The following is a 17,293-nucleotide window of genomic DNA, read 5'->3' on the forward strand; positions in this document are numbered from 1 at the left end:
TGTGTTTTTTTTGTAGAGACAGGGTGTCCCTATGTTACCCAGGCTGGTCTCAAACTCCTGGGCTCAAGTGAGTGCTGGGATTACAGGCATGAGCCACTGAGCCTATTTTTCTAAGTCTTTTTTTTTTCTGTAGCAATCTTACTATATATTGAGGAAATTAGCATTTTATGAAATGAGTTGCAGTTACATTCTTTCCAGTCCATCATTAATTATTTGACTTTTTGTGGGGTTATTTTCTCTGATACGGAAATATAAAATTTTTCTTAAGTCTTTCTTTTTATGGCTTCTGAATTTTGTGTCATACTTATAATAGTCTTTTCTCCTATAAAATTATTTTTAAAAACTTCCCACCTTTATTTTAATACTTTCATGATTTTGCTTTTCATCAAGGATCCAGGCTCTCTCCACTCTTTTCTATTAGCTTTCTTACAATGTAGGCTTCAGTCCTTTTACTCACAAGACAGTGTGTGCCTCCAGACAGCAAGTTCACATTCCAAAACCGAGGTGAGAAAAGGGCAAAGGCATGAAACAGTCAGAATGGTAAGTTTGTTTTTATGATGAACAAGGCATCCAGAAAGGTTCAATTCAAGCTCAACTTCTGCTTACACTTACTGGCCACAGCTGGGTCGTATGGCCACTCTTATCTTCAAAAGAGTCTGGTGACGTAAATAATTCTAGCTGGGTACATTGGTTACCCACCGCACCCCACCTCAGAAATTGGGGTTCTGTTAGGAAAAGAAGGTAATAATTATATTGGGCAAAGAACCAGCAGTGTCTTCCTCCAGCTTCCTTGCATGATACACAGGTGCATTTTCTGGGTCCCTTGCTTGTCTCCAAATGTGTATATTTGCATTACTTAACTGACCTCTAGTATCTACTATTAGCAACAAGTAGTCTGATGTTACTGATTCAAGTTCCCTTTTAGAAACGTTTAAACTTTTCTTTTTTATTTTTAGAAATACTGCAATATTTCCTATTCCCAGGCTGGATTTTTTTTTTTTTTTTTTTTTTTTGAGACAAAGTCTCCCTCTTTTGTCAGGCTGGAGTGCAGTGGTATGATCTTGGCTCACTGCAACCTCCGTCTCCTGGGTTCAAGTGATTCTCCTGCCTCAGCCTCCCAAGTAGCTGGGACTACGGGCATGCACCACCACGTCCAGCTAATTTTTGTATTTTTAGTAGAGACAGGGTTTCACCATGTTGGCCAGGATGGTCTCAATCTCTTGACCTTGTGATCCGCCAACGTCGGCCTCCCTAAGTGCTGGGATTACAGGTGTGAGCCACTGTGTCCAACCCAGGGTAGAACCTTTCTCGGCATTTTGTTGAGAGCTTACGAATCCCTTCCAACCTGCAGATTCTTAATGCTCCTCAAGCCAGGGAAATTTTATCCCTTCTTTCTTTGATTGTTTTCTTCCCTCCCTTGTCTCTATTCTCTCCTTCTAAAACTTTTATTGGACATATACCAGATTCGGTAGATTTCCCCTCTGTGTCTCCTGACTTTCCTATCACATTTTCCATCTCATTGACTTACTGCTCTACATTATGAGCTGTTTGCTTCCTTGTAGATTTTAGACCACCATCTTCATCTTTAGGCTCCTTTGTTTTGTGGTTGATATGGCTGTTTTATTTTGAAAACTGTTATTTTTAAAGTTTCCAAATATTCTTTCTTGTTGTTTGAAGGCTTCTCTTTTTTTGTAGTAGCCTATTCTTGGTTTCTAAATGAATTATCTTCTTAAAACTCTGTGGATACTAATTATACCTTTTAAAAATACTATTTCTATTCTCTCAATTACAACTGATATCTTTATTCATCCAATCCTTTTATGGACTCAGCTTTTCTTCAACATGAGATGATCTTTGATCATAAGGTTCCCTTGTTTTTCGTACAAGGGTATTCACCCAACAAACCTTTCCCATAAATAGGGGAGCAGCCTGCGTGGTCTGATTAAGTGGTCAGTTCACGGGCCTCTCTACAGGGTGCAAGGGCATGGAGCAGTCTGGAGAACCCTAGAGGGGCAAAATAAGGAGAGCTGTAGTCTGGGAGTATTGCCCTTCAGTGTGTTTTACTCCTGAGTAGAGCTGCCTTTTTGTTTCCCTAAGAATCTAACCAGGGTGATGGCTACAGCTACCAAAAGATTTGTCCTGTACCTGGATCCTTCCCAGGCAGAAATGTGAGTTTTTTTCTGGGAGCAAAAGTTGCCAGCAGAAGTAAAGTGCTGTTAGGAAGGGGAGAGGCCTCACTGCCTCAGCCATTTAGAAAGCAGCTTAAAAATAATAAATAGCCTGATGATCGCTAAAAGATTCTCAACAGAATGTGAGGACCCAGTAAAATGACTGATGCTCATAATTGGAACCATCATGAGTCACTGTTTACAGTCTATACCATGTTGAGAATTTTCTGTTTAAGATGGTAGAGTAGTGTGTATTTTCTTTTAGAAAGTTTTGTGATCCAGATTAAAGAAACGTCACTTTAAATGGATGAGCTTTATTTATTTGGGAAAAGTACTAAAAATAACGTCAGATAAATGAAGCATTAATCTGACTGCAGATGTGTGTGTGTGTGTGTGTGTGTGTGTGTGTGTGTGTGTGTGTTTGTATGTACATGAAAGAATTATAGTAAAGTCTTAACTTGTCTTAATGTAACTTGATCAACAGTCAGGTCCATACTTCAATTACCTATTAGGTGCACAGCACTGAGCTAAGTGCTGTGAATAATTCTTTTAAGAAATTGAGAGGTGAACAGAAGGCTCTGGCCATATGATTTTCATAATCTGGCTGCACATTCAGTATTCATAGTTTTCTATACTTTTTATGAACTTAGATTGAGATCTTTTTTTACCCTAAGATGTTCAAGATGGTCACACACTTTTGAGAAATAGGTGTATAATTTGTTTTAAACTATGGAATCAACACTATCCCAATATATGATTTAAATTACATATGTGTGTAATCGATGAAATGTTAAATACATGTTCCTTCTTTACTACTCTTAGACAAATAAAATGATATAACATGCAAACAGATATAAAGCATAAATCACTATATTTCTTTATTGTGGGTGGGCTTTTATGTATGCACATAAGTAATATATGTATGTATATATAACATATGCACAGTATATTTTTAATGGAGAAGAGGCTCAACATAGTGTCAATATGTAACTCATGTGACCATAAGGGATACAAACATAAATCATGTGTTTATTGATAAATTTATGATTCAAGCTTTTGTGCCATTTCAAGAACTGATATCTTCTCTCATACTTTTATCATTAATTTTAGCTCTGTTTAATTTTTCTAATCCATATGTATTAATATTATTAAAAAACAAAAAAATTTACCTCTCACAAAACATATGTTTTTTTTAAATTTGTAACTAGAGAACAAAACAGAAGGTGGCTGGCAAGATGGCGGAATAGGAACAGCTCCGTCTGCAGCTCCAGTGAGATAAACGCAGAAGGCGGTGATTTCTGCATTTCCAACTGAGGTACCTAGCTCATCTCACTGGGATTGGTTATACAGTAGGTGCAGCCCACGGAGGGCGAGCCAAAGCAGGGTGGGACATCACCTCACCTGGGAAGTGCAGGGGGTTGGGAACTCCCTCCCCTAGCCAAGAAAAGCCATGAGGGACTGTGCCATGAGGAACGGTGCACTCCAGCCCAGATACTATGCTTTTTCCATGGTCTTTGCAACCTGCAGACTAGGAGATTCCCTATGGTGTCTATGCTACCAGGCCCCTGGGTTTCAAGCAAAAAACTGGGCGGCCATTTGAGCAGACACTGAGGTAGCTGCAGGAGTTTTTTGTTGTTGTGTGTGTGTGTGTGTGTGTGTGTGTGTGTGTGTGTGTGTGTTTTCCATACCCCAGTGGCACCTAGAATGCCAGCAAGACAGACTGTTCACTCCCCTGAGAAAGGGGCTGAAGCCAGGGAGCCAAGTGGTCTTGCTTAGCAGATCTCACCCCCATGGAGCCCAGCACACTAAGATCTATGGCTTGAAATTCTTGCTGCCAGCACAGCAGTCTGAAGTCGACCTGGGATGCTCAAGATTGGTGGGGGGAGGGATGTCCGCCATTACTGAGGCTTGAGTAGATGGTTTTCCCCTTACAGTGTAAACAAAGCTGTGGGGAATTTTGAACTGGGTAGAGCCCTCTGCAGCTCTGCAAAGCCACTGTAGCCAGATTGCCTCTCAAGATTCCTCCTCTCTGGGCAGGACATCTCTGAAAGAAAGGCAGTAGCCCCAGTCAGGGGCTTATAGATAAAACTCCCTTCTCCTTGGCACAGAGCACCTAGGTGAAGGGAAGGCTGTGGGTGCAGCTTCAGCAGACTTAAACCTTTCTGCCTGCCAGCTCTGAAGAGAGCAGCAAATCTCCCAGCACAGTGCTTGAGCTCTGCTCAGGGACAGACTGCCTCCTCAAGTGGGTCCCTGACCTCCATTCCTCCTGCCTGGGAGACACCTCCCAGCAAGGGTTGAAAGACACCTCACATACAGGAGAGCTCCAGCTGGCATCTGGCAGGTGACCTCTAGGACAAAGCTTCCAGAGGGAAGAAAAGGCAGAAATCTTTGCCGTTCTGCAGCCTCTGCTCATACCCAGGCAAACAGGATCTAGAGTGGACCTCTGGCAAACTCCAGCAGACCTGCATCAGAGAAGTCTGACTGTTAGAAGGAAAACTAACAAACAGAAAGGAATAGCACCAACATCAACAAAAAGGGCATCTACATCTGAAGGTCACCAACATCAAAGACCAAAGGTAGATGAATCTAAGAAGATGAGGAAAAACCAGCACAAAAAGCCTGAAAATTCCACTAACCAGAACACATCTTCTCCTCCAAAGGATCACAACTCCTCGCCAGCAAGGGAACAAAACTGGATGAAGAATGAATTTGAGGAATTGACAGAAGTAGGCTTCAGAAGGTGGATAATAACAAACTAAGCTCCGAGCTAAAGGAGCATGTTCTAACCCAATGCAAGGAAGCTAAGAACCTTGAAAAAGGCTTAGAGGAATTGCTAACTAGAATAACCAGTTTAGAAAAGAATATAAATGACCTGATGAAGCTGAAAAACACAGCATGAGAACTTTGTGAATCATACACAAGTATCAATGGCTGAATCTATCAAGTGGAAGAAATGATATCAGAGATTGAAGACCAACTTAATGGAATAAAGTGCAAAGACAAGATTAGAGAAAAAAAATGATAAAGAATGAACAAAGCCTCCAAGAAATCTAGGACAATGTGAAAAGACCAAACTTATATTTGATGGCTGTACCTGAAAGTGATGAGAATGGAACCAAGTTGGAAAACACTCTTTAGGATATTATCCAGGAAAATTTCCCCTACCTAGAAAGACAAGTCAACATTCAAATTCAGGAAATACAGAGACACCAAAAAGATACTCCTTGAAAAGAGCAACCCCAAGACACATAATCATCAGATTCACCAAGGTTGAAATGAAGGAAAAAATGTTAAGGGCAGCCAGAGAGAAAGTTCAGGTTACCCACAAAGGGAGGCCCATCGGGCTAACAGTGGATCTCTCTGCAGAGATCCTGCAAGCCAGAAGAGAATGGGGCCCAATATTCAATATTGTTAAAGAAAAGAATTTACAACCCGGAATTTCATATCCAGCCACACTAAGCTTCATACGTGAAGGAGAAATAAAATCTTATACAGACAAGCAAATGTTGAGAGGTTTTGTCACCATCAGGCCTGCCTTACAAGAGCTCCTAGAGGAAGCACTAAACATGAAAAGGAAAATCTGGTACCAGCCACTATAAAACCGTACCAAATTGTAAAGACCATTGACACTGTGAAGAAACTGCATCAACTAACAGGCAAAATTACCAGCTAGCATCATAATAATAACATCAAATTCACATATAACAGTATTAACCTTATATGTAAATGGGCTAAATGCCACAATTAAAAGATGTAGACTGGCCAATTGGATAAAAAGTCACAACCCACTGGTGTGCTGTATTCAGGAAAATCATGTCACGTGAAAGGACACACATAGGCTCAAACTAAAGGGATGCAGCAATACTTAACAAGCAAATGGAAAGAAAAAAAAAGCAGGGGTTCCAATCCTAGTCTCTGATAAAACAGATTTTAAACCAAGAAAGATAGAAAAGACATTACATAATGGTAAAGGGATCAATGCAACAAAAATAGCTAACTATCCTAAATATATATGCACCTGATACAGGAGCACCCAGATGCATAAAGCAAGTTCTTAGAGACCTACAAAGAGACTTAGACTCCCAAATAGTAATAGTTTGAGACTTTAACACCCCACTGCCAATATTAGACAGATCAATGAGACAGAAAATTAACAAGGATATTCAGGACTTGAACTCAGCTCTGGACCAAGTGGACCTAATAGACATCTACAGAACTCTCCACTCCAAATCTACAGAATATACATTCTTCTCAGCATCACATTGCACTTATTCTAAAATTGGCCACATAATTGGAAGTAAAACACTCCTCAGCAAATGCAAAAGAATGGAAATCATAACAAACAGTTTCTCAGACCATGGTACAATCAAAATAGAACTCAGGATCAAGAAACTCACTCAAAGCTGCACAACTACATTTAAACTGAACAACTTGCTCCTAAATGACTACTCAGTAAATAACAAAATTAAGGCAGAAATAAATAAGTTCTTCAAAACCAGTGAAAACAAAGACACAATGTACCAGAATCTCTGGGACATAGGCAAAGCAGTGTTTAGAGGGAAATTTATAGCACTAAATGCCCACAGGAGAAAGCAGAAAAGATCTAAAATTGGCACCCTAACATCACAATTAAAAGAACTAGAGAAGCAAGAGCAAACAAATTCAAAACCTAGAAGAAGACAAAAAATAACTAAAATCAGAGCAGAACTGAAGGACATAGAGACACAAGAAACCCTTCAAAAAATCAATGAATACAGGAGCTGGTGTTTTGAAAAGATAAAAAAAAAAAAAATAGATAGCCCCCTAGCCAGACTAATAAAGAAGAAAAGAGAAGAGTCAAATAGACACAATAAAAAATGATAAAGGAAAGTACCACTGATCCCACAGAAATACAAACTACTGTCAGAGAATACTATAAATACTTCTACACAAATAAACTAGAAAATCTAGAAGAAATGGATAAACTCCTGGACACACACACCCTCACATGTCTAAACCAGGAAGAAGTTGAATCCCTGAATATGCCAATAACAAGTTCTGAAATTGAGGGAGTAATCAATAGCCTACCAACCAAAAAGAAAAAAAAAAAAAAGTCCAGGATTATATGGATTCACAGCTGGATCCTACCAGAGGTACAAAGAAAAGCTGATACCATTCCTTCTGAAACTATTCCAAACAACAGAAAAAGAGGGACGCCTCCTTAACTCATTTTATGGGGTTAGCATCATCCTGATACCAAAACCTGGCAGAGACACAACAAAAAAAGAAAATTTCAGGACAATATTCCTGATGAACATCCATGTGGAAATCCTCAATAAAATACTGGCAGCACATCAAAAAGCTTATCCACCACCATCAAGTAGGCTTCATCCCTGGGATGCAAGGCTGGTTCAACATAAGGAAATCAATAAATGTAATCCATCACATAAACAGAACCAATGACAAAAACCACATGATTATCTCAATAGATGCAGAAAAGGCCTTTGATAAAATTCAACACCCCTTCATGCTAAAAACTCTTAATAAACTTGATATTGATGGAACATGCCTCAAAATAATAGCTATTTATGGCAAAACCACAGCCAATATCGTACGGAATGGGAAAAAGCTAGAAGCATTCCCTGTGAAAACCGGCACAAGACAAGGATGCCCTCTCTCCTCACTCTTATTCAACATAGTATTGGAAGTTCCAGCCAGGGCAGTCAGGCAAGAGAAAGAAATAAAGTGTATTCAAATAGGAAGACAGGAAGTCAAATTGTCTCTATTTGCAGATGACATGATTGTATATTTAGAATATCCCATCGTCTCAGTCCAAAATCTCCTTAAGCTGATAAGCAACTTCAGCAAAGTCTTAGGTTATAAAATCAATGTGCAAAAATCACAGGCATTTCTATACACCCATAATAGACAAACAGAGAGCCAAATCATGAGGGAACTCCCATTCACAATTGCTACAAAGAGAAGAAAATATCAAGGAATACAATTTACAAGGGATGTGAAGAAACTCTTCAAAAAGGACTATAAACCATTGCTCAAAGAAATGAGAGGACACAAACAAATGGAAAAATATTCCATGCTTATGGATAGAGGATCAATATTATGAAAATGGCCATAATGCCCAAAGTAATTTATAGATTCAATGATATCCCCATCAAGCTACCATTTACTTTCTTCACATAATTAGAAAAAAACTACATTAAATTTCATATGGAACAAAAAAGAAGCCCATATAGCCAAGACAATCCTAAATAAAAAGAACAAAGCTTGAGGCATCATGCTACCTGACTTCAAACTATACTACAAGGCTACAGTAACCAAAATAGCATAGTACTGATACCAGAACAGATATATAGTCCAATAGAACAGAATAGAGACCTCAGAAATAACCCCACACATCTACAACCATCTGATCTTTGACAAAACTGAGAAAAACAAGCAATGGGGAAAAGATTCTCTATTTAATAACCGGTGCTGGGAAAACTGGCTAGCCATATGCAGAAAACTGGTACTGGACCCCTTCCTTACACCTTATACAAAAATTAACTCAAGATGGATTAAAGACTTAAATGTAAGACCTAAAACTATAAAAACCCTAGAAGAAAACCTAGGCAATACTATTCAGGACATAGGCATGGGCAAAGACTTCATGACTAAAACACCAAAAGCATTGGCAACAAATGCCAAAATTGACAAATGGGATCTAATTAAACTAAAGAGCTTCTGCACAGCAAAAGAAACTAGCATCAGAGTGAACAGGCAACCTACAGAATGGGAAAAAATTTTCCATCACAGTCACCTTCCACTCTCTAAATTCTGCTGAATTCCCAGTGCATGGAATGCTATGATATTTACACAGTTGGCCCTTTCACATACCCAGTCCACACACTTCTGGTCTCCTGGGCAGCCTCTGGTTTCATTCCCTGCCAACCTTGAATCAGGTTAGCTCTTTGTTATACACTCTGTCCCCCAGGATGACGCACTCTGCAGAGCATCACTGAGGTAGATTTTACTGGAAATCAAGAGGGGAGAGATAAAAATCCTCATTAAAAATATGTACGATCCACTCCAAAGTTACCCTTAGGCTATAGACCATTCCTCCTTTCTTTTTTTTTTTTTTTTTGACCCTTCCTGACCCATATCTGCATCTCTTTCTCCTGTCTCTCTCTCTCTCTCTCTTTCTCTCTCTCTCTCTCTCTCACACACACACACACACACCCCTCTACCTAAACCTACTTCCATATTTTTCAGACTGGATTGTAAACCAAATAGTGAATTATGAAATCCATTTAGTGGGTGACACTGCCATTTCTAAAAAATGAAATAATTTTTTTTAAAAAAAGGAAATTAAAATGGTATGTGTTGGTGGGGGACTGTAGTGCAAAATGTATTTCATATTGTGAGTCCTGGTGAAAAGTGTTTGGAAAACGTCTTTCATCGCATTGCCATCAACATGTGAAAGCCCATTATTTTGAGAACCATAATGTGTGGCTCAGCTGATTAAAAAGCTCTTCTAGTTTCTAGGATTCACTCTTTTCAGGAGACATGGTGGGGTGGAAATGATAAATGACATATAATTGTTTTTTTCTGTCATATCCATTAGTTGGTGAGCGGCAAGTGTTTTTTTTTTTTTTTTTTTTTTTTTTTTTTTTTTTTTTTTTTTTTTTTTTTTTAAACACGTTGTTGAATGGGTTGTGGGAAGATTCCCTATCCCAAAGAGCACAGGCAGAGGTTTAAGAGCTCAACCACTCTCCATGAAGAGCAAACAGAAAATAGGGGGCCAGGGGTCTACCAGATGCATCCCAAAGGGGGGCCCCAAGGGTGATGGTTGTAATCCTCTTGAACATGGAATAGGAGCTAATTCAAGAAAGAGTCGATATCTCACCAGGTTGAAAAATCTGGGGATATCACAGAGCATAACTCAGGTCATACAAGCTTTGCCTTCTTTACATTTAAAAAAATACAAACGAACCTTCAGTTCTGATCCTTTTACATGAGGAAAAGATTCTATGTGATGGAATAATATCACAGAAAGGTCGTTTCAAATGTGGGGGAATCCTTCTGAAGTGTCAGTCTTAGATAAGGGAACTAAATAGTTGACTGGGGCCCCTAAGGATGGCATTAGTCATGTCACCTATATATGTTCCAAGGCTTTCTAAAGAACCAAGTTCAGCTTTCTTAAAGTCCAAGATTGTGAGAACGTGAGTTCATGCCTGCAGACTTTCTGGGCAGAACTGTCTCCAAAACATCACTCAGAGGCTCTGAGAGTTTTGCAGGAGACTGCGATTGGAACAAATTGTCAGGTTCTGTCTTCTCACCTTGCTTCTGGTTGAGTGTGGAATAATCTGTTATTTCCTCTCTGCTGTCTCATGTGGGTGATAGCTGGTGATTACCTGACTCCAGCCTCAGCGTGGGGTGCCGCTCACCTCAAGTTCACAGGCAGGGCTGATTGCTCTTGGCCTTCCTACTGGTACTGGGATACCAGATGATTGGTACTGGTACTGGGCTTCACTGCTTGAGTTTGTAGGGCATCACAGCTGCTTCCCTGCATCCCAGCTGCCCAGAAACTGGACCTCTCTACATTGCTGTTGCTGCTGGCTCCTGCCACTTTCCCAGGGACAGCTTATCCTCACTACTGGAATCGATCCAGGATATCCATGTCTTAAGAGTCTGGCCTGAGAGAAACAGAAAAATTCTCCTTCTTGCTCTGAAGAGTGTGCCTTATTTCTTCCATTATCCTATGGTCTTCTGAGCAGGAATTTCAGATCCATGTGGGGAAATTCCACTGATATACACCAAAGTGAGGGCTTCTGCCGTTGCTCCAGGAAGATATAACAAAATAGCTCTAGATTGGTTTATGTCACAAAGTCTGACTTATCCTGTCTTATCCATTGTCACCTTGGTAAACCTTTCCAGAAATTGTCATTCATTGCTCGCTGGGAAGAGAGGCAATGATTGGAGTTGTTTGCAAAATGACTTTACTATGTACTTTCTCTCTGCATTTCTCCTGGTTCACCACACCTTTTCATTTCTTCCCTTGCTTTGCAAACTATGAATATGATTCTTCTCTATTCTGCTAGATCCTTAGACCCACTGAGTTTTGTTGATACAGATTAATTCAACACATACTTTTTGGACATTTATGGTGTCCTAGTTACCACTGCCAGACTACACAGTTGGCTCCTACAGCAGAGAGACCTCATAAACTCATTTTGCTAGTGTAACATGTGTCCACTGGCCCGTGTCTGGAAGCTACCCAAAGAGAAACAAACATGGAGGAAGATCAGAGTATCTATGCCTGTGAGGGCTGCTGAAGATTTGTCTTAATTCCAAATGGCAGGAATAAAGTCCATCTGGCCAGGGTGTCTTAGGAAGCTACAATAAACCAGAAGTAGTGTTTTCATGTAGATTTTACAAGATTCTGGAGAGAAACCATAAATGAGTGTTTATTTTTAATCTCCCTTACAAGGGTCATTTTAATTAAAGTCTTAAGTTAAAGGGAGTTGGTGAGTTTATCAGCCTAACATCTGACCTAATGTATTTTCTGTTTCTTTGCGGGGCCATGAAATTCTTCATGCTCTGGGATTTTTGTTTTCCTGAAACCTTTGACACAGAGCTTTCATTGAGAAGAGGAAATGAAGAAAGAAGCATGGTTCCAAGTACCATGAATAGCCCCACCCGAGGGGAGCAGTTTGTGTGTGCAGAAAGCGCCCTGGGGTGAGTAAAGGAGCTGCCATTTAGCGGACAAGAGGCCCACTGTAAACCACATAGGTAAGGGGAATTTCAAGGGAGGAAAAATGAATTGACTGAAAAATGTCCCCTGCGAATACATCCTATTTTCTCCTTCAGCCAGTCTCAAATGCAATCCTGGACCAGCACCCCTTCCTGGTCTAAGCATTGTCACTCTATCACGAACTGAGAGTTGAAAAAATCACTTGGGAAAGAGAAAAGTTATGAGGAATAATGAGAAAGCTTCTGGACAAATTTGGTCCAAACTTCATAATTTCTTAGATTTGAGTCAGATTCAAAGCTTTTTTTTTTTTTTTTTTTTTCTCTCTCTCTTGGCAAACCACAACATCCTATTTGTAAGAAAGGAGCTTTAAGAAAGAGTTTTTGGCCATCAAATAGCTGTTAGAAAACAACATTTTGATGAGTTAAGTGTAAATGAATCAGAAACATGTGGATTAGATTTACCTCAAGATACATGTGGGTTTGAAGGGAGAGGAGGAAAAGGCCTAGGCAGACTCACACTTGGGTTTTGCTGATCCTTAGATGAGTGAAACATAGATTTGAGGGGACATCAACTGCCAGCACCAGGAGGATGTGGCCAGGCCTGTGAGTATCATTGTCACTGTTGTTCTTATCATTGCTAATGATGTGTGTGGCTGTTTAGATACCTAGCAGAGTCTCTTTATCTTTCTTATGCTTGTTACTCAGACCATCCATCTTTATGAAGGGAACTGCCCAGCACATTAACTCAAGTGTTAATGGCAAGACTGGCTTAGGACCGAGAGCTTTTACTTGCTTTGCCACTGAAAGATGCTTTGTGTCTCCAAAAGTATGAGAAGGACGATGTATAAAAATAGCCCTTCTGGTGCTTAGAAAGGGATTTTTTAAGACATTATGGGAGGCTTCCTAACATAAAAATATACCTACCTTCTATCACTCAAGAAGCCCAGTGACTTCTCAATGTAGTATGGAAGTAAAAGGGGATTTCAAGGGAGCAGAAGTCTACTGATGGAAAGATTAAGTAATGTCCTAGTAGTTGTACTAAATGGTCTTGGAAATTCCTCCCAATGTCCTTTATTCACCTACCACCAAATCTTCAAAGCTTCCTGCAGCTGTTCCTTTCTATCTTTCAAGGGAGAAAACGTTGTTTACTCCATCAGACGTCAATGCCTCTACCTGTGCTCTAGACCTGACCTGTCCAATATGGCAGCCAGCAGCCACAAGTGGCTATTGGGCAATTGAAATATATCCAGTCTGAGTGGAAATATACTGTGAGTGTAAAATACTAGGGATAAAAATGAATGTAAAATATCTCATTCATAATTTCTTATATTGATTATGTGCTGAAAGGCCAATATTTTGGATTATTGTGTGGAGCATAATATGTTATTGAAATTAATTTCACTTCTTTGTTTTTACTCTTGCTAGCATATTTACCAGGATATTTAAAATTATATATATAGCTTGTATTATGCTCTGGATGCAACATTCCCGGGAGGCTGAGGGATATTACTCTTCTAATATTGTCATTTCTCTCCCATATCTTCATCCCACCACTCTTGTCTGGATCATTGTGTTAGCGTCCCACTTGGGCAAATGGCTCTCCAAAGAAAAGCAAACTAAAACCCTCCCTTGACCCCATCGCCCTCACTAGTTTCCACCCTCTCCCATCTGCCGTCATTAGCCAGGCTTCCTGAAAGCACTGCCTACACAGTCTGCCTCCGCTTCCTCATTAGCCAACCTCAGTCTGTCTTCTCCCCACGCTAGCCAAAACCTGCTATTGCTAAAGTGATACATGGCCTCTTCAGTGCAAAATCCAAAGGATACATCTTTCCTGACCATCTATGCAGTGTTTGACATAATTGATCAGTCCCTGCTTCTCAAAGCTCTCTTCTCTTGGCCTTCACCTCAGGTGCCTGGCTCCCCTGCCCTTTCTGGCCATTTCTGCTCATCGCTTTTGTTGGACTTACATCTTTCACACCACCTCTAAGTGCTGGGGCATCTTAGGCTCTTACCCTGGTCTTTTTCTCACAATGTATTCTTTCCCTAGGCAACCTCTCCAATCGTATGAGTGTAAACATCATTTATGCTGACAACTCCCAATCTAAAGACAACAACTAAAGACATGGAGATACCCAGACCTCTCTTCTGCACTCTACACTCACATTGAAGTGACACATTCACTCACATTGAAGTGCCAAGGTGGGAGGCTAAGGTGGGCAGATCATGAGGTCAAGAGATCGAGACCATCCTGGCCAGCATAGTGATACTCTGTCTCTACTAAAATATAAAAATTAACTGGGCTTGGTGGTACACGTCTGTAGTCCGAGCTATTCGGGAGGCTGAGGCAGGAGAATTGCTTGATCCCAGGAGGCAGAGGTTGAAGTGAGCCAAGATCGCACCACTGCACTCCAGCCTGGCGCCTGGTGACAGAGCGAGACTGTCTCAAAAAAAAAAAAAAAAAAAAAAAAAAAAAAATTCACTCACATCTAAGTGCCAAAATTGACTCTTTATTTAGGCATATCTTAAATATCCTAAACTTAAGTCCAAAAAAAAAAGTTGTAGGCCTCTCCTTCAAAGTTTGTTCTTTTTCATTTCAGAAAACGTTATCCCCATTTACTCAAGTTCTCATGTCAGAAACCTGAAAGTTTGTCCTTAATTCTTACCCCCTCTTCTGTATACAAACGTGACCAAGTATTCTCAGTTATACCTCCAAAATATGTCTCAAATCTATCAGCTTTTCTCCACACCCTGAGGAAGGGTCTATCCTTTCTTCCTGAACTATTGGTGATGTCTCTTATGTAATCTTCTTCCAATTCTCCCACAATCTGCTCTTTATATTGTAGCCAGAGTTGCCTTTAAAAACAAGAATTGGACCATGTTACTCCCCAGCTTTGACCCCCCGTGATGGTTTTCCATGGACTTAAGATAAATCCCAGAGTCTTTAATGTAGCCTGCAAGAACCCGCATGTTGAGGCTCCTGGCCAGCGTGACACTCTGATCGCATTGCCCCCACCCGCATACACACTGGCCCTCCTGGAACCACACTGGCTCTCCTGTCCTTGCATTTCTCGTGTGAGTCCTGCCTGAGGGACTGCACATTTGATGGCCCCTTTCTTCACGGGCCTTACTTTTCCAGCATCCTTCACTTCCTTCAGGAGGGGTTCTATGATTCCTGCAGCCTAAAGTAAGGCTGGGTGTCTTACTTAAAGTAAGGCTGGGGTGGGTGTCTGGTCACACACCCCATTAACATCTCCTATAGTGCTTTGTACTTTTCCTTCATAGTACTTCTCATAATTATGCAATTATGTGCTCTATCTACATGTCTTCCCCAATAGTTTAAAGTTTCCATACTGGGCTGCGTCTTACGACCTATGTGTGCCTATGATAAAGTCATGTTCCTTACGTTGATAATGTCTGACACCAAAGAAAAGAGGCATTTATCTGTGCTTATTTGTTAATATTTGTTTCCTCCACTTGGCTCTATTCTTGCACGGGCAGGGACTGTGTCTCCTTGGTTGTCCCTCGTATGCCCCAACCTGCTGGGACTGTGTTACACAGGAGGTATTGTATGAACATTTGTGGAACTGATGATTGAATGAAGGAAGGAGGGAAGGCTGGATATGGACACTCTGTGTGGCCACTGCAGCCTCCCACTCTCTCCAAATGTGTCCCTTATTATTCATGTCCGTAGGCTGTGCACTCAGTACAGGCATATCTGCTCCATGCCCTCTTCTCTTGATTTTGTCTTTCCTATTCCAACACATACTCTAAGACTGAACATGATGTCCACCTCCTCTAAGAGGACTTTTCCCAGCATAATAAACTTTGCTTAACTTCCTGAGTTAGAGCCCAATCAGATCCTGCCTAAGATGTCTTTTTTACCTGAAATATTATGGCCAGGGAGGGTTCAAATCCCAGCTTTCTACCTGTGTGAGCTTTAGTGTAATATTCAGTTTTCTCTTCTGTAAAGTGGGAATAATAACAGAAAACCTACCTCACAGGGTTGTGAAAGGGTTGAACAGGATATTGAGTAGGGTGCCCAGCTATCATAAGCACCTTAGTGAATGCAAGTCATGATTATTAGATCTATGCATTCTTAATTGTCATGTGTATTTTTAGGGCTCAAAGGAAGGGACCATAAGTTAAAATTCTTTATATTCTACTGGGCCAAGTCTAGTGCTTGGCTGCATCAGTTTTATTAAAGCTCCTTTTCAGCCAGTACTTGCTGTCTGTGGTCATTTCTGTTTGGCAGAAGTCTCCTTCACATATTGGTCAGAAAATTTAGCAGTCATCCCACCATAAACTCTCTCTTGTCCATTGCCCTTCTATCTTACCTAGTGTCTTTCCACCTGCCACAATAGAGTGGAAAGACTCATAAGGCAGGTAGTGTCAGAGCCAGACATTGAACCCAAGACTATGGTTAGTGTATTAGTCCGTTTCACACTGCTGATAAAGACATACCTGAGACTAGGCAATTTACAAAAGAAAGAGGTTTAATTGAACTTTGAATTTCTCATGGCTGGGGAGGCCTCACAATTATGGCAGAAGGCAAGGAGAAACCAAGTCACATCTTACATGGATGGCAGCAGGGAAACAGAGAGCTTCTGCAGAGAAACTCTCATTTTTAAAACCATCGGATCTCTTGAGACCCATTCCCTATCATGAGAACAGCATGGGAAAGACCTGCTTGCATGATTCAATCATCTCCCACTGGGTCCTTCCCACAACACATGGGAATTATGGGAGCTATGAGATGAGATTTGGGTGGGGACACAGAGTCAAACTGTATCAGTTAGTGTTACACATTGCTCACTCTCCTGCTTCCTATTCTCACTCTTTATTTTTTCCTTACTGTTGGAAAGTAGTAAGCTAGAATTTGAACTTAAGTCTCTCAGATTTGTCTAGATTGGGCTGGCAAGTAAGGTCTTAAAAGAGATGATACTTAAGCTACTAACAGAGCAACAGGAAGGAACCAAGCATGAGAAGATCAGAAGAAAAAGCAGAGAGAATTGCAAGTGCAAAGGTCATGGGGTGGGAATGAACTTGGTGTACTTGAGGAAGAGAAAGCAGGCAAGTAAGGTAGAGTTGACTGAGCATGTGTGAGCCTGCACTGGGGGTCACTGGCTGCTGGTTTGAGAGGGGAAGTTGATAGCTTGAGCTAGAGGATGTCAACAGAGATTCAGAGAGGTAGATTTGTTTGAAATATACTTTGGAAATAGAATAAACAGTACTGGCAGTAGATTGGTGGCAAGAGAAGGGTGGGCTCAAGGGTGACTCCCGGTTGGGTCTGGCTTGAGCAACTGGGTGGATGGTGATACCGTGTACTGAGATGATGAATACTTGAAGAAATAGATTTGAACATACGTTTGTGATTTCTCTGGGATACATCAGTGATG

The 17,293-nt window shown here is 40.7% G+C and overlaps 1 long non-coding RNA gene across 1 annotated transcript in view; it reads left to right on the forward strand.

The window, feature by feature from the left end:
• Positions 1-3,470: 3,470 nt before the first annotated feature.
• The window catches only part of LOC141584148 (uncharacterized), a 48,987-nt gene continuing 35,164 nt past the window's right edge, over positions 3,471-17,293 (forward strand). The window contains exons 1-2 of the long non-coding RNA XR_012517089.1: positions 3,471-3,483; positions 11,780-11,882. This is a non-coding gene — a long non-coding RNA (uncharacterized LOC141584148). The remainder of the gene's footprint in view (positions 3,484-11,779; positions 11,883-17,293) is intronic.

The sequence above is a fragment of the Saimiri boliviensis genome, chromosome 4 (genome assembly GCF_048565385.1).
Source record: "Saimiri boliviensis isolate mSaiBol1 chromosome 4, mSaiBol1.pri, whole genome shotgun sequence".
Lineage (NCBI taxonomy): Eukaryota > Metazoa > Chordata > Mammalia > Primates > Cebidae > Saimiri > Saimiri boliviensis.